This window comes from Ictidomys tridecemlineatus, chromosome 3, assembly GCF_052094955.1.
Source record: "Ictidomys tridecemlineatus isolate mIctTri1 chromosome 3, mIctTri1.hap1, whole genome shotgun sequence".
Lineage (NCBI taxonomy): Eukaryota > Metazoa > Chordata > Mammalia > Rodentia > Sciuridae > Ictidomys > Ictidomys tridecemlineatus.
In genome coordinates, this window is record NC_135479.1 from 19,301,743 (window position 1) to 19,319,163 (window position 17,421).

The 17,421-nt window shown below is 46.3% G+C and overlaps 1 long non-coding RNA gene and 2 other non-coding genes across 3 annotated transcripts; all 3 read left to right on the forward strand.

The window, feature by feature from the left end:
* Positions 1-4,101: 4,101 nt before the first annotated feature.
* On the forward strand, positions 4,102-9,834 carry LOC144375612 (uncharacterized). The gene is made up of 2 exons (XR_013435628.1): positions 4,102-6,572; positions 6,656-9,834. It is a non-coding gene; the product is annotated as an uncharacterized LOC144375612 (long non-coding RNA).
* On the forward strand, positions 5,177-5,367 carry LOC120884595 (U2 spliceosomal RNA). The gene has a single exon (XR_005727023.1). It is a non-coding gene; the product is annotated as a U2 spliceosomal RNA (small nuclear RNA).
* LOC120884619 (U2 spliceosomal RNA) lies at positions 9,648-9,838 on the forward strand. Its single transcript, XR_005727040.1, has one exon. It is a non-coding gene; the product is annotated as a U2 spliceosomal RNA (small nuclear RNA).
* The last annotated feature ends 7,583 nt before the right edge of the window (positions 9,839-17,421 follow it).

Below are 17,421 nucleotides of genomic sequence, written 5' to 3' on the forward strand. Positions count from 1 at the left end.
ATGTGGAGCGAGATTGGATTCGACTCCAAGGATAAGTGAAGGTTTGCAGACAAACTGCAGAGGGGCAGGCTGGGTGCAGTGGATGGACAGTTACTAAGAGAAAACACCTGGGGTTGAGGGGGAGAGCAGGGACACATACTCCTAAATAGCAAGGTAGCCTTCCAAGGGTTTAGTCCTTCAAGAAATATTTAGTGGATAGCCACGCATGGCGACCCACACGTGTAATCCCAGTGACTCAGGAGGCTGAGGTAGAATAATCGAAAGTTCGGGGCCAACCTCAGCAATTTAGCAAGAGCCTATGCAACTAAGCGAGACTCTCAAAATAAAAGAAAAAAAAAATTACTGAAGAGCTGCTATGTGCTCCTCCTACTGAGAAAGGAAACAGCAACAGAACACAGGCTCCTCTTCTTTTTGCTGCTCGGGTATGGGACCCAAGGCCTTGCTCCTTTACGCAAGCGCCCCACCGCTGGACTATATCCTCAGCCCGGGAGTCAGACTCTTCATTCCAGGCGGCAAGTTGTTCTCTCCTGAAATCGGGGTGAGAAGCTGCCATCCATGGGCACCCTGTAGATGAAAAGGGACTATTTGTGATCCTGCCTTCGAGGTTGAACAGCTAACAAACATTGGGTTTGATTGGAGACCAACAGCGCTTGGCTTCTCGGGAAGATGGTTCCCAAAGGGAACTGCCTCTCATCTAAGGAGGAAGGCTCCAGACCGGGGCTGTGGTGTTGGGTGTGGACAAGGTGGAGGTGGGCACGTGACTTGCGGGGAGAAGCCCACCAGCGTGCTGAGTCTGGGTCAGGAATAGTCTCTGAGGGGATGGATATGTGGGGGAAGCACTACAGTAGGGAGGTGCGCAGGCAGAGTAAGGGTTTCAGGGACGGGCCTCTACCCAGATGGGTACCCTTCCAGGGGGCTGGACCAATCGGCGGGGTCCAAAACCGGTTCCTCGGTCCCTGGTCGCCCTGTGCTGTACACCTCTGGATCTTTGCCCAGGCTCTTTTGTCAAACCCCACTGCCCAGATTTCCCTATCACCTGAACGTGCGCCCCCCCCCCCCCCCCCCGCTGGAAATCTGGACCTGTCTTCAACCGCTACTGGGGGCCTTCCAGAAGGCCTTCTAGATTCCACCACCAGCCTCCTGTTCCCGTGTGCCACTAGGTCTCCAACAAGTTCATCTCTCCAGGTCCCCCTCCTCATCTGATCCTGGTGTTCTAGCCCACTGGGGGAGGTGTCCGGTGGGAGTCCTGTGTGGGAAGCCATTCTCTCACGTGATTGGGCACCTCCCTGTTCGGGTGTGAGGGGTTCTGGCCAAACTGTGTGGGAGCTAATCCCCACCCTCTCGAGGTGCGAGAGCCTGTCCCTGTGAGGGTGTAACTGACCACTGACCCTGAGACCAATCACTGACCCTGACCTTGGAATGCTGCCCCCCCCTAGACCTTCATTGGATGGAATTTTCCCCTGAATTTCTTGTTCCCCAATAAAAGGCCACTCCCTGGCGTGCTCCCTCTCTCTCACTCCTGCTGGTCCTGAGTAAGCCTTGCTGCCCCACCGGATGGTTCCAGGCGAGAGCCAGAGGGAGGGCCGTCTGGGACCTGGTCAAAGAAAAAGGTAATGGAGTCTTGTGTGTTTATTTTGATCTCACTAGTTAACTTCTATGCTAGGGACCTCTTGTATGAAACCAGCGTGCTGGTCGCGCGGTGGAGTCCTGGACGCAAGGAGGCCGCCAGAGTGGGGCAGGAACAGCGTCTGGCCCATCTCTACTCCCAGCACCAAGTGCAGGCCCTGGGAGAGTCGGGTGGCTGGGGATTAACAATGGTGTGGGTGTGTTCAGTTGGAAACGGGGGGGTGGGGGGGTGGGGGTGGTGGCCGGGGTCCCCAAGTCAGGTGGGGGTGGCACCCGGACCCTAGCTCTGCGGTTCAGCCTTGTCTTCCCAGGCAAATCCATTGGCTTGGGAAAAAAGATGGGGAGGCTTATCACTCTGCCTCCTGTGTACTCTGAGGGCCTGCCCTCCCCTTAGTAGATTTCTCTACCGCTTGACACCTCCAGAAATGGCTGGCGAAGGATTGTCCATCCCCAGGACCCCTACTTGACAGTGAACACTCAGAAGGTAGGAGTCCTGTCACCTCTGGCTGTCGGGCCCTGAACCAGTGCCGGTCAGCCCAGGACCCAAGAGGATCATAGTGATACTGAAAGCTCCGCCCTTGTCTCCGTTGCCAAGTCAATGAGGACAAAGTTTTGAGAAAAAAGGAAAAAGTTTTATTAATTTAGCTAGCAAATGAGAAACACGGGGACTCTCATCCCCAGAGGCTATGACTGTCTCTGCCAGGGGGAACACTGGACTTTTTATAGAGGAATACAAGGGCTGGGATCCAGAAATTATCTGTAGATATAATCAATTGGTGTCCATCGGGTGTCCTCGAGAAAGTTGTCGCTCCACTTTCCAGATTAGGAGCTTGTTGTTGTTGTAATTTTCTAGCTGAACATGGACACATTACCTTTGTTTTACTTCCTTATTTATTTATTTTATGTGGTGCTGAGGATCGAACCCAGTGCCCCACATGTGCAAGGCAAGTGCTCTAGCACTGAGCCACAACCTCAGCCCCTGTTTGTTTTTATTTTATTGTGGGCAGTGACATTGTTCCAGGAGGCAGTGAGGGCAGTGAAGTGAGCTTGGCCTGGAACAGGGCAAATGTTTTAGTCTTGTTGATAGACCCAGTCTGATTCCCTCTTAAAATTGTGAGCCATCCCGCCACAAAGACATGAAAGGCTAATTTCCGCTTTACTATAAATGACTGCAAATTCTGAACTTGCTTGGAATGCCTGCCGGTGCCTGTGCCTTGAACTCACCCATGCCTGGTTCTCTCTGGCCAGATAGCAGCCCTCTCTAAAATTTTATCTTGGCCTTCCCTGGCCAGATAACGACCCTCTCTGAGGCTCTAATGACCTTCATAAATTCTGATGTCGGGGCCAGCAAAAATGTTAACTAGCCTTTGTGTTATGCTCCTCAGAGTTTTGTTATCCTTAACCCCCCCCTCCCCCGCCCGCCCGCCCGCCCGCTTTGTGTAACTTTCTGGGCTATAAAGCTGGGCTGCAAGAAAGATGCAGTGCTGTCTTGTTCCCTCGGTTTTTGTTGGGAGAGGCAGCCCCGCGGGTGGAAATAATATGCTTGCTTTAATTTGATTTTAATTGGAGTCAGTGGTCTTTTCTTTTCGTCCTGGTCTAACATTGTTTTCCCTATTGTTAGGGAAGGAGAGAGTTAAGCAGAAGAGGAAGAAAAGGAAGAAAAAGACAGACATGTGATTTTAAAAATAAGCCACGTAGCAGGATGTGATGGAGCACGCCCGTAATCTCAGCGACTCGGGAGGCTGAGTCAGGAGAATTGCAAGTTGGGAGTCAGCCTCAGCAACTTAGCAAGATCCTGTCTAAAAATAAAAAAGGGATGGGGAGGGGGTTGGGGTTGTGGCTCAGTAGCAGAGCGCTCACTGGGTTCGATCCTTAGCACCACATAATGCCGGGTTTCTGTTCTCGCGACTAAAAGGCTCAGGGGTCACTCTAGTTAAACTGGGCTAACTGGGCTTCACGAAATAACCACACAAGAGACACAGTGACACTTTGGGGTCACTGTGACGGCTCCTCTGACCTTAAGGGTCAGCAGAAAGAGAGAGCGAGAGCACGTGCTGACCCCTTTTATTGAGGGAAGCTATTCAAATGAGGCAAGGGGTCAGGTCTCAGGGGGCTGAGTATCTTCATGATGTCCACTGTCAGCAGGTTGACTGACACCTGGGTAGGCCACACCCAAGGGCACAGTAAGAGAAGGGGACACACACAAGGCACTTCCATGGAAGATTCTATCCTAAACAGGGCAAGGGGTTCTATTACAAAGGAACAGGTGAGCGTAGCTTCACCCATGGGGCTGTAGCAAGACACACCCATGCGGAGGACACCGACCCTCGCACCCCAAAAGGGTGCCACATTTCTGTGACTGAGCACCTCAGCACCCAGTCGGGGAGTGTAACTCAGTCATGTGTAAGGTTGGCCTCCCACAACATAAAAATGAATAAACAAAATAAAGGTATTGTGTACAACTAGAAAATATATATATATTTTTTAAAGGGGTTGGGGTGGGGTGGGGATGTGGCTCAGTGGCTAAGGGTCGAGAATTAAGTCTCCAGTACCCAAAAAATAACAACAAAAAAGTATCTATTGCCTTAGACACCTGCCCCCATCCCGGGCCCAGACCGCCCCAAAGCAAGCAATCCCAAGTTTGAGGTGTCGAGGACCAGGCTGGGGCGAGTGGCGCTGCCTGAGAACTCCCTCCACGCTCTGGATCCCCTAGAAATTCAAGGTTCAGGTGCAGCGAGGGTGGTCGGGATCACCAGGACACCGCGACACCGCGGCGCGCTTTCATCAAAGGCACAAGGACATCCGGCTGACCTCTGCACACAGCGCGACCAGGGCCCAGCATTGAGTGCACGTGGATCTGAGCAAACTCCGCGGGAGTGAATCACAAGGAGAAAACTGAAAGGTCAATCATTTGCGGCGGGAAGCGTTCCATTCCAGTGAAGGGGAGCCGGGGACGTCACCCGGGGACGCGAATCATTGGGCAGATGGCCTGAAGAAGCAGGGAAGTACTGAGAAGGAGCCATCCCAAGCTCGGTTTGTCGGGGTTTGGCCGAGCGTGTGGGAGGCACGATCTCATTCACTGAAGAGTTACTGGTTGAGTGTGAAGTAGGTGCGGGGAACAAAACCGAGTTCTGGCTTTCCGGAGCTCCTGGCTCCGACTTGGACTCGGAGTCAGCGGCAGTCGCTGCTCCTCTCTGGTCTCGGTATGTCTGGAAGTGGGAACAGAGCCCGTCCTGAGCTGCCTGGAGACCTGGAAGCGGTCGCCAGGTGGAAGGGTGGGTCCCACGGTAGCCACGCCTTTCCGGTGAGGGGGGGCGGGGACATGCAAAGTATTGGAGGGCGCCCCGCCCCTGAACGCCAGAGCCGCCAAGGGCAGCTAAAATTCCTCTATCTAAGTGAGGCCAATCGGGAATCTTCACGGGTCCAGTAGGCCCCTTGCGATGCCCAAGGAGACACCGGAAAAAGAGAGTAGGAGTAGGCGGGTGGTGCTCACCGCGAGTTAAAAGTGAGCCATCGGAGGACGGTGAGGGCGAGGGCGGGTTGTCACGGTATCGCTTCTCGGCCTTTTGGCTAAGATCAAGTGTAGTATCTGTTCTTATCAGTTTAATATCTGATACGTCCTCTATCCGAGGACAATATATTAAATGGATTTTTGGAGCAGGGAGTTGGAATAGGAGCTTGCTCCGTCCACTCCACGCATCGACCTGGTATTGCAGTACTTCCAGGAACGGTGCACCCCTCACCCATTTTCAAGGTTTTCAAAATCAGTTTAACGACCTTTGTCTTTCCTTATGTCTACTCTCTCTTCCTGTCTTTTTTTCCGCCTTTCAAAAGGCGTAGATGCGGTGGCCTTTTTGGGGCGGGGCGGGGCTTTGAACGTGGTGGGCGTGTTTCTGGTTTCTTTTTTGGTTTTTTTTTTTTCCTTTTTCCTTCCGTTCTTTTGAGACTAGAGGAGTCTCGCGGGTGGTTGGGCTCCTGAGCAAGTGTTCCTCCTTTTCTCTGTTCAACAACCACTGGAGCCCATCCCACTGTACCCGCCTACTGTTGCTCCTTGATCTGGCCGGCTTTTATAGCTCCTGAGCTACTTGTTTCTATTCTTTTTGTCTATCATAATCCCTCCAACACCTTTGCTTGACGTTGGGCCTACCCCAGCCAACCACTCCCGTGGTCTGACTCTGGATCTTGTCCTTAACAACTGCTATAAACCCTGTCCACTTCTGCTATGACATTCTCTAACCACCCTCTAGTTGCCACCTTTCACGGTTCTTTTCCCCTGCCTCCCCTTCCCCTGCCCCCAGGGTCCCTCCATCTCCATTTACCTGGATTAGTTTCTTTGCTTATATTCTCAGCTCCCTTGCCCCTTTCACAGGAATCCTCCTGGATGAGGGTCCCACCCTTATGACCTCATTTATCCTTAGTCACTTTCCTAAGAGGCCCCAGCTCCAAACACAGCCCCAGTGGGGTAAGGTCCTTACACAGGAATGGGTGTTGGGGCTGGGGGCAGGACATCAACATTCAATCCACAACAAAGAACAACTATAACCCTGGATCCTGCGCACCCTGGAGGTTGACGAAGGGGTGAGTGAGTAACTTTGCCCTCACTGACAGGCAGGCACTCTTAGAGCTGTGCAGAGCAGCTAACTCATCTTCTTCTTCCCTACTCCATTCATCTTCCACTTTTCCAGACATCTGTTTCTTACTTTCCTCTCCAACCTGCCCCCCTCTCAGCTGACTGACTACCTTGCTTGCGACGGAGGACGTATCCACCCACCTCTTAGATCTGTGACCCCACTCCCACCCCCAGGTGCTGCAGATGAGCCGCCACAGCTCCTGGCAAAGGCCTGCCCTGCACCTGGGCACCCCTCCTTGCCTCTGGCAACTCTCTCCTACTCTCTTCTCCCTCATCATCGATATTCTCCTTTGGATTGGACTTTTCCCACCAGCATGTAAGTTGTATTATTTCTTTCCTCCTTAACATAAACTCTACCTACTTCACCCTCTAGCCACCACCCCATTTCTCTTTTTGCAGGAAAATTCCTCCAAATGTTATGGCGAGGTTGCAATAAATCACCGAAAAGCCGGAGACGGAACCATCTTAATTCACCAGCTGGCAGTCCAGACCCACCAGCTGGCGGGCCAAGGGCCAGGCTGCAAGTCCACACCCTTCGACCCCCTCCTGGGGTTTGAGTACACCTTTTATAGTCCAAAACCATATTAATCATAAGTGGCTGTTGCTATGATTCAAAACCACAAACAAATGTCATGGGATCCAAAATCATAAGGAGAAGGGGAAGTGGGACAAAACCACCCTAGTTGAGTACAAGTTAAAGAATGGTTACTAACGGCTGAAGAATCATTCTCTGAGAGGGTACATTGTCCAAGCAAAATGGGAACCAAAGAGAAAAATTTTACATTGTATACCAATTGCCATTTTAGCATGTTGCCAAACATGCTAAACTAACTGTTGATGGGCACAGAGGGCGGGGCTTTCCCATGGGACAAGCATCTCTTATATGACATGAGTCTCAAGGGTAAAATTAAGTCTGTTTGGTCATTCCCATATAGCCTGGCCCATAACACAAACAGTCGTCTATATTTTTCCCTCCCAACTTTCCTCTCATCCTCTCTCTACATTATTGAAATAATCTTAAAATAACTTCACACTTGGCGGGGTGTGGTGGCGCATTCCTGTAATCCCAGCGGCCTCAGGAAGCTGAGGCAGGAGGACAGCAAGTTCCAGGTCATTCTCAGCAATTGAGCGAGGCTCTAAGTAACTCAGTGAAACCCTGTCTCAACAAAGGGCTGGGGATATGGCTCATTGGTAAAGCGACCCGCTCCTGCCCCCGTTCAATCTCCCATTCAAAACACACACACACACACACACACACACACACACACACACAGAAAAGTTACAAGAGTTATACAGAGAATTTCTCTGTACCCCTTACCCAGGTCTGCCAACCGTCAACAGGGCCACATTTTGCTTTATAATTCTCTCCTTTTATAATATTCTCCCCCGAAACACACACACACACGCACACACACCCATATATTTTTCTTTATTGAACCACTTGTAGGTTGCACACGCAATGTCCCTTCACCCCCCCAGATACTTAAGTGTGTGTTTCCTGGGAACATGGCCATCTGGAAGTTTGACATGAACACCATACTATAAGCTACACTCCCAAGTTCAGATTTCTCCAGCTATCCCAAAGCGTCCTTTAGAGAGATTTGTTTTCCTGGCCCAGGACCCAGTCTGGAATCCCTTGCTGCATTTAGTTGCCAGTTCTCGTTCCGTGCCCTTCTGCCTTTGCGCCGTCTTTCACAACCGGCACGCCGTTCTTTGAAGACGCAGGATACTTATTCTGTAGAATGACCCTGGGTTTGGATCTTGCCCTCTTTTGAACCTGCCCCAGTCAGTCTCTTGTGCACTGCTCTCCTCAAGGTCCATCTCCAATCCCCCCCACCTCACCGGAATCCTTCAGCAGCACTCTACTGGGTTGGGCGGTCCCTCGTTCTTGAAATACCTTGTCTGGGCTTGGGTTCCAGAACACCTTGCTCTCCAGATTTTCCTTCTGCCTGTCCTTCTAATGTCCTTGACTTTGGGCTCATGCCTCGGCTCCGCCCTTTTACTTGTGGCGGATGGACACCCTCTCCCTTGGGGAGCTCCTCCCAACTCCTGGCCGAGGGTCCTCACTTCTCTGCTGACAGTTCTCAAAATAGCTCCAGGCTGCAGTCCAGCCTGGTACACCCAGCTGCCTACCTGCCACCTCCTCTTGACTCTCTGAGGCGCATCTCTAGCTTGTGCTCTCCTAAACTGAGCTGCAAACAGGGCAACACGCACCTCGCTCCGCCTCCACCTCCAGCCTCCTCGACAAACTTGGTCCTCGCCCAACTCAGAATATGACAACCGTGTCCTTCCTTCCAGTAGCTCTGGCCAGAACCGCTGGAGTCACCGTCCACTCTTCTCTTTCACACCCACATGTTCCCCGTGTGTCCGCAAATGCCAGCGGCTCTACTTTCAAAATACAACCAGAATCTGGCCACTGCGCACCCCCTGCACTGCGACAACCCCGGGCCCAAGCGCTCACTATCTCTTTCCTGGGAGAACTGCAATCCCCCTTTCCTCACCGGCCTTTCCGCTTCTCTGCACTCGCCCCCGCGTCGGGCCTGTCAGAAGTATTAAGTCGTGATACGTCCCTCTCGCGCCGCGGCCCACGCTCAGAGCCTCTCGCTTTCTCCCCAGTAGGAGAGCCCACTAGTCCCCGCCCGACCTGCTCGCCACGCCCTCTCCCGCCGGGTCTCCTCTTGGTGACCCCGCCCCAGCTATTCGGGCCTCCCACGCCGGTCGTTGAACCGGCGTCTGAACCAGCGGTTTCCTCTGCCTTTCCAGGCTCCTCCCCTCCTGCCCTGGAAGCAGCGGGCTTAGCTCCGCTAACGGCGTAGGTCCTCCGAGGGCCCCCTTTGCCAAGACTCCGTCCACCCCTTGAGGCGGCGAGAGCGTGCGTTCCTGCGGGGACTACATTCTGGAGACCGACACCTCAACCTCCAGAAAGTTGACTTCATCTCTTAAGAAAAGAAAATATTGAAAGATTAAAAACAAAGAAGAATGCTGGGAAGAAAAACCTCGTAGAGTTGTTTGCGTCTTTCTCGTCCAGGCTTTTCCTCCTGGTTCCGGGGCAATGAGGCCGGAAGAGCTTTCTAAGCCAATTGTTTTAGAGGCGGTGTTCTATTTCAAGGCAAGAGGGCGGGCACCGAAGGCCCGGCACTGCTTGTGTGGGGCGGGGCATGCAAATTTACAGTGTCTCTTTCTCCCGGGAGCTATGGGAGCAAAGAGAAAGGTGAAAGTTTCCCCCCGGAATAGCAATAATCTGACAAAATTTTTATGCTTTCCAAGTTGAATCCCTTATGCACAGTCACACTCGCGTGAGGGTGAGTCTTTAGTTGAGCGTGACGGTTCTCACCGTGAGCTGAAGATGTGTGGCGCGACGAGTGCCACGGGTGACCATGACTAGCCCGGTATCGCTTCTCGGCCTTTTGGCTAAGATCAAGTGTAGTATCTGTTCTTATCAGTTTAATATCTGATACGTCCTCTATCCGAGGACAATATATTAAATGGATTTTTGGAGCAGGGAGATGGAATAGGAGCTTGCTCCGTCCACTCCACGCATCGACCTGGTATTGCAGTACTTCCAGGAACGGTGCACCCCCCTCGGGGGATAAGTCGGTGAGTCTAAAGTTAGACTGTGTTTGCTTCTGTGCTCGTGACGTAGCGGCTGCCTCGGCGGACACTGGCTGACGCTTACCTGCCGGCGGGGTTTCTCTAGTTTCTTCTACTTCCCCAGGCAAGCCCACTTTTTCGCCTGCCAGGGGTGTTACATTTAGAGCGGTTTCATGTCTCCCGCCCGCTCGCTCGCTTTCTAAAGCTTTTTGGTTTCCTCACTTCGCTGCTTTTAGGAGGGACACAGATTTATTTCTTCTTCCTAAGTGCTGTTTGTGCCTGTGTTCGTTCCCGTCCTTCTAAAAAAACACGGCCACAGCAGGGGCTAAGGCTCCACTCAAGAGTGTAATGGGAGTTTTGGGGCCCCCGAGGGAGCCTCCTCTACGTGAGCAACCATCTTCCTTTTCCCGGTCCCCACTTTATGAATACTGTTATTATTCCCAAGAAATAGAAAGTAATAAGAAATAAAGCCTAGTGCCCTGGAGATTTCCTGTTCTTTCATTAAGTATAGGAGACAATTTACCGGAGCCTGAGATGAGGATGTACTGGTTTTCCTGTTTTTTCCTAGATCGAGGACATGCTGGTTTCCCTATTCCCCCTTTGAGAGATAAGAAAACTCTCTTTGTTCCCAAGAAACAAACTTACCTCCCACAAGATTAGGGGTTGCTTACTATGTCAGTCAAGACTGAACCCGCCATAGCACCCAGCCATGATTCCAGCATATAAGAGGTAACACATTCAAGGGGGCGTTGTTCTTTTTTTCTTTTTTTTTTTTTTTTCTTTTTTTTTTTTTTTGCAGAATAGCCTGTCAGGCTCCTGATAATAAACCAGATTTTTATCCCGGGTGTCATAATCCAATGACACTTTTCTTTGAAGTTGAAAGCCATCCTTTAATAATTTTCCTTGGTTTTAACCTGTTCCAGTCTGGGCTTGGATGTGGTGACCGTTAATCCAACTTGTAGATTCTTGAGACTTTCCTGTGAGAGTAATGTGTATGATAAAGTAGAGTTGTGACAATATCTTGGGCCTGATCAAATCGTGATACATGGGTCACAGGTGAGGGGCTCAACCAATAGCAACAAATAATATTTCACATGAGTTTCAGACTTTTTTTTTTTTTTGAAAGAGAGAATTTTTTTAATATTTATTTTTTAGTTATCGGGCGTACACAACATCTTTGTATGTGGTGCTGAGGATTGAACCCAGGCCTCACGCATGCCAGGTGATCGCGCCACCTCTTGAGCCACATCCCCAGCCCGAGTTTTAGACTGTTAATAGGAGCTTTTTAATTCAATACTAACTGGCTAGAGCAGTTTCTGTTAATCCTTCAGTGACAACTAAGGCTAAAACTGTGGCAACTGAGAGGTTAAAGTTGGCAGTGCAAAACTTTACAATAAATAGACCAATATAGCAATCCATGGATCCGAGGCAGTGGGTGATTCCTCAAGATTTTGTTGTGTATAGATTAGTCACCTGAAATTCTTCAGGGGGTCACTTTTGGAGACTAGTAAGAAGCTTCCTGTTTTAGTTTCCTTTACCAGTTGATCATATATGGCTTCCCTTGGAAGCATTAGGGACATTTTCCTTTTTCATTTACCAATTTATAAAACTGCACATGATACTTAAATATATATTATTTTATGGAATTAAAAAGTCAGAAGTACTTGAATTTCTACTTAGCAATTGATATTTTAGTATTTTAAGTTTGTAAATTAACTGAATGTCTCCTCTAACAAACACATTTATGAAAACTAATCCCATTATGTTTAATCTCAATTACTCAATTTTAATTGTTAAGTTACCCATAAAAATCAAGATATCAGACAAGTGTAGTTAACAGTAAAAGCCATCTGTCCCTGCTAAAAAAAAAAAATCTATAGAAGCAATGGATATTACACTTTAAACATTTTATAGAGGGCTGGGGATGTAGCTCAGTTGGTAGAGTGCTTGCCTCACATGCACAAGGCCCTGGGTTAAATCCCCAGCACCACACACACACACACACACACACACAAAAAAAAAAAAAAAAAAACCCCACATTTTATAAAAACCAAGACTCTATTGTTTGATCACCTAGAGAAAAGTGTGGGTTAATAATTGTAAATACATTTTTATTTTGATATGTTTAAACCAATGTAAATTGAACTTTTAAAGAAAGTTCAATTAAAGTTCAATTTTAGTCCACATAACTTGTCCACATGTGTAGATTGGGCCATGCTGTCTTTAAATTTAGATTCTTGCCCAATGCTAAAACTAAATATTCAAGGTCATGAGTTTAATGGGCTACTGGACACAGGTGCTGACCTTAGCATCATATCTCTTCAAGAATGGCCAAAACATTGGCCATTACAACAAGCCACTCAAACACTTCAAGGCCTAGGAGTGGCGATTAATCCCCATAGAAGTGCAATGATATTAGATTGGAAGGATCATGAAGGATGTGAAGGAACTATACAGCCCTATGTATTGGATCATCTTCCCATAAACACATAATAAAACAATGTCAAAATTGTGTGACCTTTTTACCACAAGTTAATCTTGGAGTCAATCCTAGAGGACTGATATCTAACCATATTTGGCAGATGGACGTCACACACTTGCCAGAATTTGGAAGATTAAAATATTTGCATGTTACAGTTGATACTTCTTCCGGATTTTTGATGGGCTCCCTTCATGCCGGAGAAAAAACTAAAGATGTTATAGCTCATTGCTTACAAAATGGTCCTGGTTATACTTCTACCTCTTTAAACAATTTTGCTCATCATTTGGTATTACTCATATAACAGGAATCCCATACAATCCACAGGGACAAGGCATAGTTGAAAGAGTTCATCAAACTATTAAAACGTACTTATTAAAGCAAAAAGAGGGAATTGGAAAGTGGTATATATTCCCCAAAGATAAACTTAAAATAACCCTTTTTACTCTAAACTTTGTAAATTTGGATTCATCAGGACTTAGTGCTGCAGAAAGACATATGTATCCGAAAAATGTACATAAGCCTAAGGTACTTTGGAAAGATATTCTAACAGGACAATGGAAAGGTCCTGACCCAGTTATTGTCTGGAGTCGGGGTTCCATTTGTGTTTTTCCACAGGGAGAACAGCAGCCAATTTGGATTCCAGAGAGATTAACTAAAGCAATTTCTACAGAAAAAGTAGATGATTTGGCTCAAATCCATAACAGCCGATATCCAGAGCTCCAGCTTGGCTATTCTTATATCTGCAACAGTGATTAACCAGGGTGCTTTTTTCAATATCTATTTTATTATTGCATTTTTCCCACATCATAAAGTTCTATTTTATTTTTGAGCTCATACGAACCTAGGTTAATGTTTTTCTGATCAGTTTTATTTTTTGACTGTGGAGTTTTTAAACATTGCAATGGAGATTTCACCTAGGTAAAGCTACAAGGCCTTATGTGTTGTATGTGTGCACACTTCTGTTTTGTGTTATATGTCTGTATGTGTGTATGTCCATATTTCATATATGAGGAACGCTCATGAAAAAATGGATCCGAATTTTTTTTTATTTACATGATTTAAATGGTTTAATTTAATTTAGGTAAACAGCTGTTAAGGATTGTTTTTAAACGTGGTTAACAGATCTCTTTGCTTACTAATTTAAATTAGGTAAACAGCTGTTAAGGATTGTTTTTAAAGGTGGTTAACAAATCTGTTTGTTTACTTTCACCTTTCCTTTTCCTTATACTTAATAATTCTGTTCAGGATAATGTCTCTTTAGCATCATTGCTTCTTCCCAAGATGTTTCTTTTAATCTCTATTAATAGCTGCAACCTGCTACTTTCTTATTCTATAATCATGCTTGTTCCGCAGCTATGGCAGGAACCAGTTCTGCCTGGAGAAATGGGCAGACATCAAGGTTACTCCAGGAGAGTCTTAAAACCCAAAGTCTGTACTGTGTTAAAGATACTGATCTGTGCTCAGCCTTTTTTTTTGAGAGAGAGAGAATTTTTAATATTTATTTTTTAGTTCTCGGCGGACACAACATCTTTGTTGGTATGTGGTGCTGAGGATCGAACCCGGGCCGCACGCATGCCAGGCGAGTGCCCTACCGCTTGAGCCACATCCCCAGCCTCATGTGCTCAGCCTTTGGAAAAGATTCCACTGAGACCTCACAAGTGCTGAATAAATCTTGCTCTTCTGTTCCCAAATGCTGCTTGTCTTTCCAGTGCCACAATTTTATGTAACATATGTTGGTGAGTTGGCTAGGAAAATGGCAATTGAGCTAGCCTTTTGTGCCACTGACATTGAGAAACTAGAGAAAGCCACAGCCACTGGCCAGGTGACAGATAGATAGTCACTACCTGGCCACTTGCAGAATCCCAACTCTCACTTGAGTGAGGCTGGCCTCACTGTTTCCTGAACAAACTCAAAGAGAACAAAAGCAGGTTTCATTAGCAGATATGTAAACCCATAAGTCCCCTGGGGGCATCTGCCCAAGTCAGGTCCCACCCTATGGCAGAAGGAGAAACTGATTCTCCCCAGTGACAGGAGTATCCCTCAGAACAGGGTTTGCTTATGCAGGAGGTCTGTTTGTAAGTTCTGGGGTGTGTGTATGTGTGTGTGTGTGTGTGTGTATTCATGCTCTACCTTCCTCAGGCTACAGAGCCTGAGTGAGTCTTAACCTGCGGTTCCTTGGTGACCTCATAAGGCTTAAGGCAGTGCTAACCCTTAGGGGATCAAAAGTCCCTCTCTGCAGTGTTGGTCTGTCAGGGGCTTATACCGACTTGCCATTGATGCTGAGAGGCACCTACATATGGAAAGAGAGTGGTCAGGCAGACAAAGGTGTGTGATCCTCATAATGTGACACCATCTCGGAATGGGAACTTTTTTTTTTTTTACTATTTAAAAACAAATTTTTATAAATATTTATTTTTTAGTTTTCGGCAGACACAACATCTTTGTTTGTGGTGCTGGGGATCGAACCCGGGCCGCACGCATGCCAGGCAAGCGCGCTACCGCTTGAGCCACATCCCCAGCCCTATTTTTTAAATTTATATATGACAGAAGAATACATTACAATTCTTATTCCACATATAGAAGCACAATTTTTCATATTTCTGGTTGTATACAAAGTATATTCACACCAATTCATGTCTTCATCAGAGTGGGAATATAATGGGCAGCTCAGCTTGAAAACCTCTATCTGTTCTAGAGACAGGATGCTGGCAGGGGAAGACCCAGCACTTCCCCAGATAGCCCTTTGGGCCTTATGTTAAAATGTTTTTTGAAAGTCCTAGGATAAATCAGGTGCAACAGTGCTTGCCTATAGTCCCAGAAGCTCAAGAGGCTGAGGCAGGAGGAGCATGAGTTCAAAGCCAGCTGCAGCAACTTAGCAGGCCCTAAGCAATTAATCGAGACATTGTCTCTAATAAAATACAAAGAGGGGCTGGGGATGTGGCTCAGTGGTCAAGTGCCCCTGAGATCAATCCTTGGTATCAAAAAAAAAAAAAAAAAAAAACCAAAAAAAAAAACCTAGGTTAAAAGGGAAAAAGAACCCAAGAGAGGATGAAATACTGTTGTTTTATTTAGACTCAAGAAGCGTTCCAAATACCTTCAGTGTTCCAACTCAAAGTTTAAGCCTCCTCATGGTCAAAATTCCCTGACTTCTGCTTCTGGGAATGATGCCAACAATGAGGGGAGAAGGAACTCTAAGCCAGCTACAGTGGCTCCTACTCCTCCACCTGCCCTATATCCTTCATTATCCAAGCTAAGGAAATAATTAGAGCACTACCAAAACAATATTCACATTTTGTCGTGGTCAGAAGGACAAGGACAAGGAATAATTTGAAGGACAATAATAACAGCTTGGGAATAATTATGGCCATGTCTTTTTTTTATTCAAAACCTCTGTCTTGTGTAAGTTCATAGTTTCTATGATCAATTCACATTTGGTCCTGCATGCCTAAATTAATACATTTTGTTCCAATTAGTCTTTTTTGTCCAACTGGAGTTTTTAGTCCTCAAGAAAAAGCTATAAAATATTTGTTTCATGTTTGTTTTATATGTACTTTTATACATCTGTACATTATGTTTGTGTCATGCATGTGGTATTAATATTGGATTATAGATAAATGTACTTATAAATTTAATACATGGACCAAAATACTTTTTAGTCCACATAACAAGTTATGTGGACTAAAATTGAACTTTAATTGAACTTTCTTTAAAAGTTCAATTTACATTGGTTTAAACATATCAAAATAAAAATGTATTTACAATTATTAACCCACACTTTTCTCTAGGTGATCAAACAATAGAGTCTTGGTTTTTATAAAATGTGGGGTTTTTTTTTTTTGTGTGTGTGTGTGTGTGTGTGTGTGTGTGTGGTGCTGGGGATTTAACCCAGGGCCTTGTGCATGTGAGGCAAGCACTCTACCAACTGAGCTACATCCCCAGCCCTCTATAAAATGTTTAAAGTGTAATATCCATTGCTTCTATAGATTTTTTTTTTTTAGCAGGGACAGATGGCTTTTACTGTTAACTACACTTGTCTGATATCTTGATTTTTATGGGTAACTTAACAATTAAAATTGAGTAATTGAGATTAAACATAATGGGATTAGTTTTCATAAATGTGTTTGTTAGAGGAGACATTCAGTTAATTTACAAACTTAAAATACTAAAATATCAATTGCTAAGTAGAAATTCAAGTACTTCTGACTTTTTAATTCCATAAAATAATATATATTTAAGTATCATGTGCAGTTTTATAAATTGGTAAATGAAAAAGGAAAATGTCCCTAATGCTTCCAAGGGAAGCCATATATGATCAACTGGTAAAGGAAACTAAAACAGGAAGCTTCTTACTAGTCTCCAAAAGTGACCCCCTGAAGAATTTCAGGTGACTAATCTATACACAACAAAATCTTGAGGAATCACCCACTGCCTCGGATCCATGGATTGCTATATTGGTCTATTTATTGTAAAGTTTTGCACTGCCAACTTTAACCTCTCAGTTGCCACAGTTTTAGCCTTAGTTGTCACTGAAGGATTAACAGAAACTGCTCTAGCCAGTTAGTATTGAATTAAAAAGCTCCTATTAACAGTCTAAAACTCGGGCTGGGGATGTGGCTCAAGAGGTGGCGCGATCACCTGGCATGCGTGAGGCCTGGGTTCAATCCTCAGCACCACATACAAAGATGTTGTGTACGCCCGATAACTAAAAAATAAATATTAAAAAAATTCTCTCTTTCAAAAAAAAAAAAAAGTCTGAAACTCATGTGAAATATTATTTGTTGCTATTGGTTGAGCCCCTCACCTGTGACCCATGTATCACGATTTGATCAGGCCCAAGATATTGTCACAACTCTACTTTATCATACACATTACTCTCACAGGAAAGTCTCAAGAATCTACAAGTTGGATTAACGGTCACCACATCCAAGCCCAGACTGGAACAGGTTAAAACCAAGGAAAATTATTAAAGGATGGCTTTCAACTTCAAAGAAAAGTGTCATTGGATTATGACACCCGGGATAAAAATCTGGTTTATTATCAGGAGCCTGACAGGCTATTCTGCAAAAAAAAAAAAAAAGAAAAAAAAAAAAAA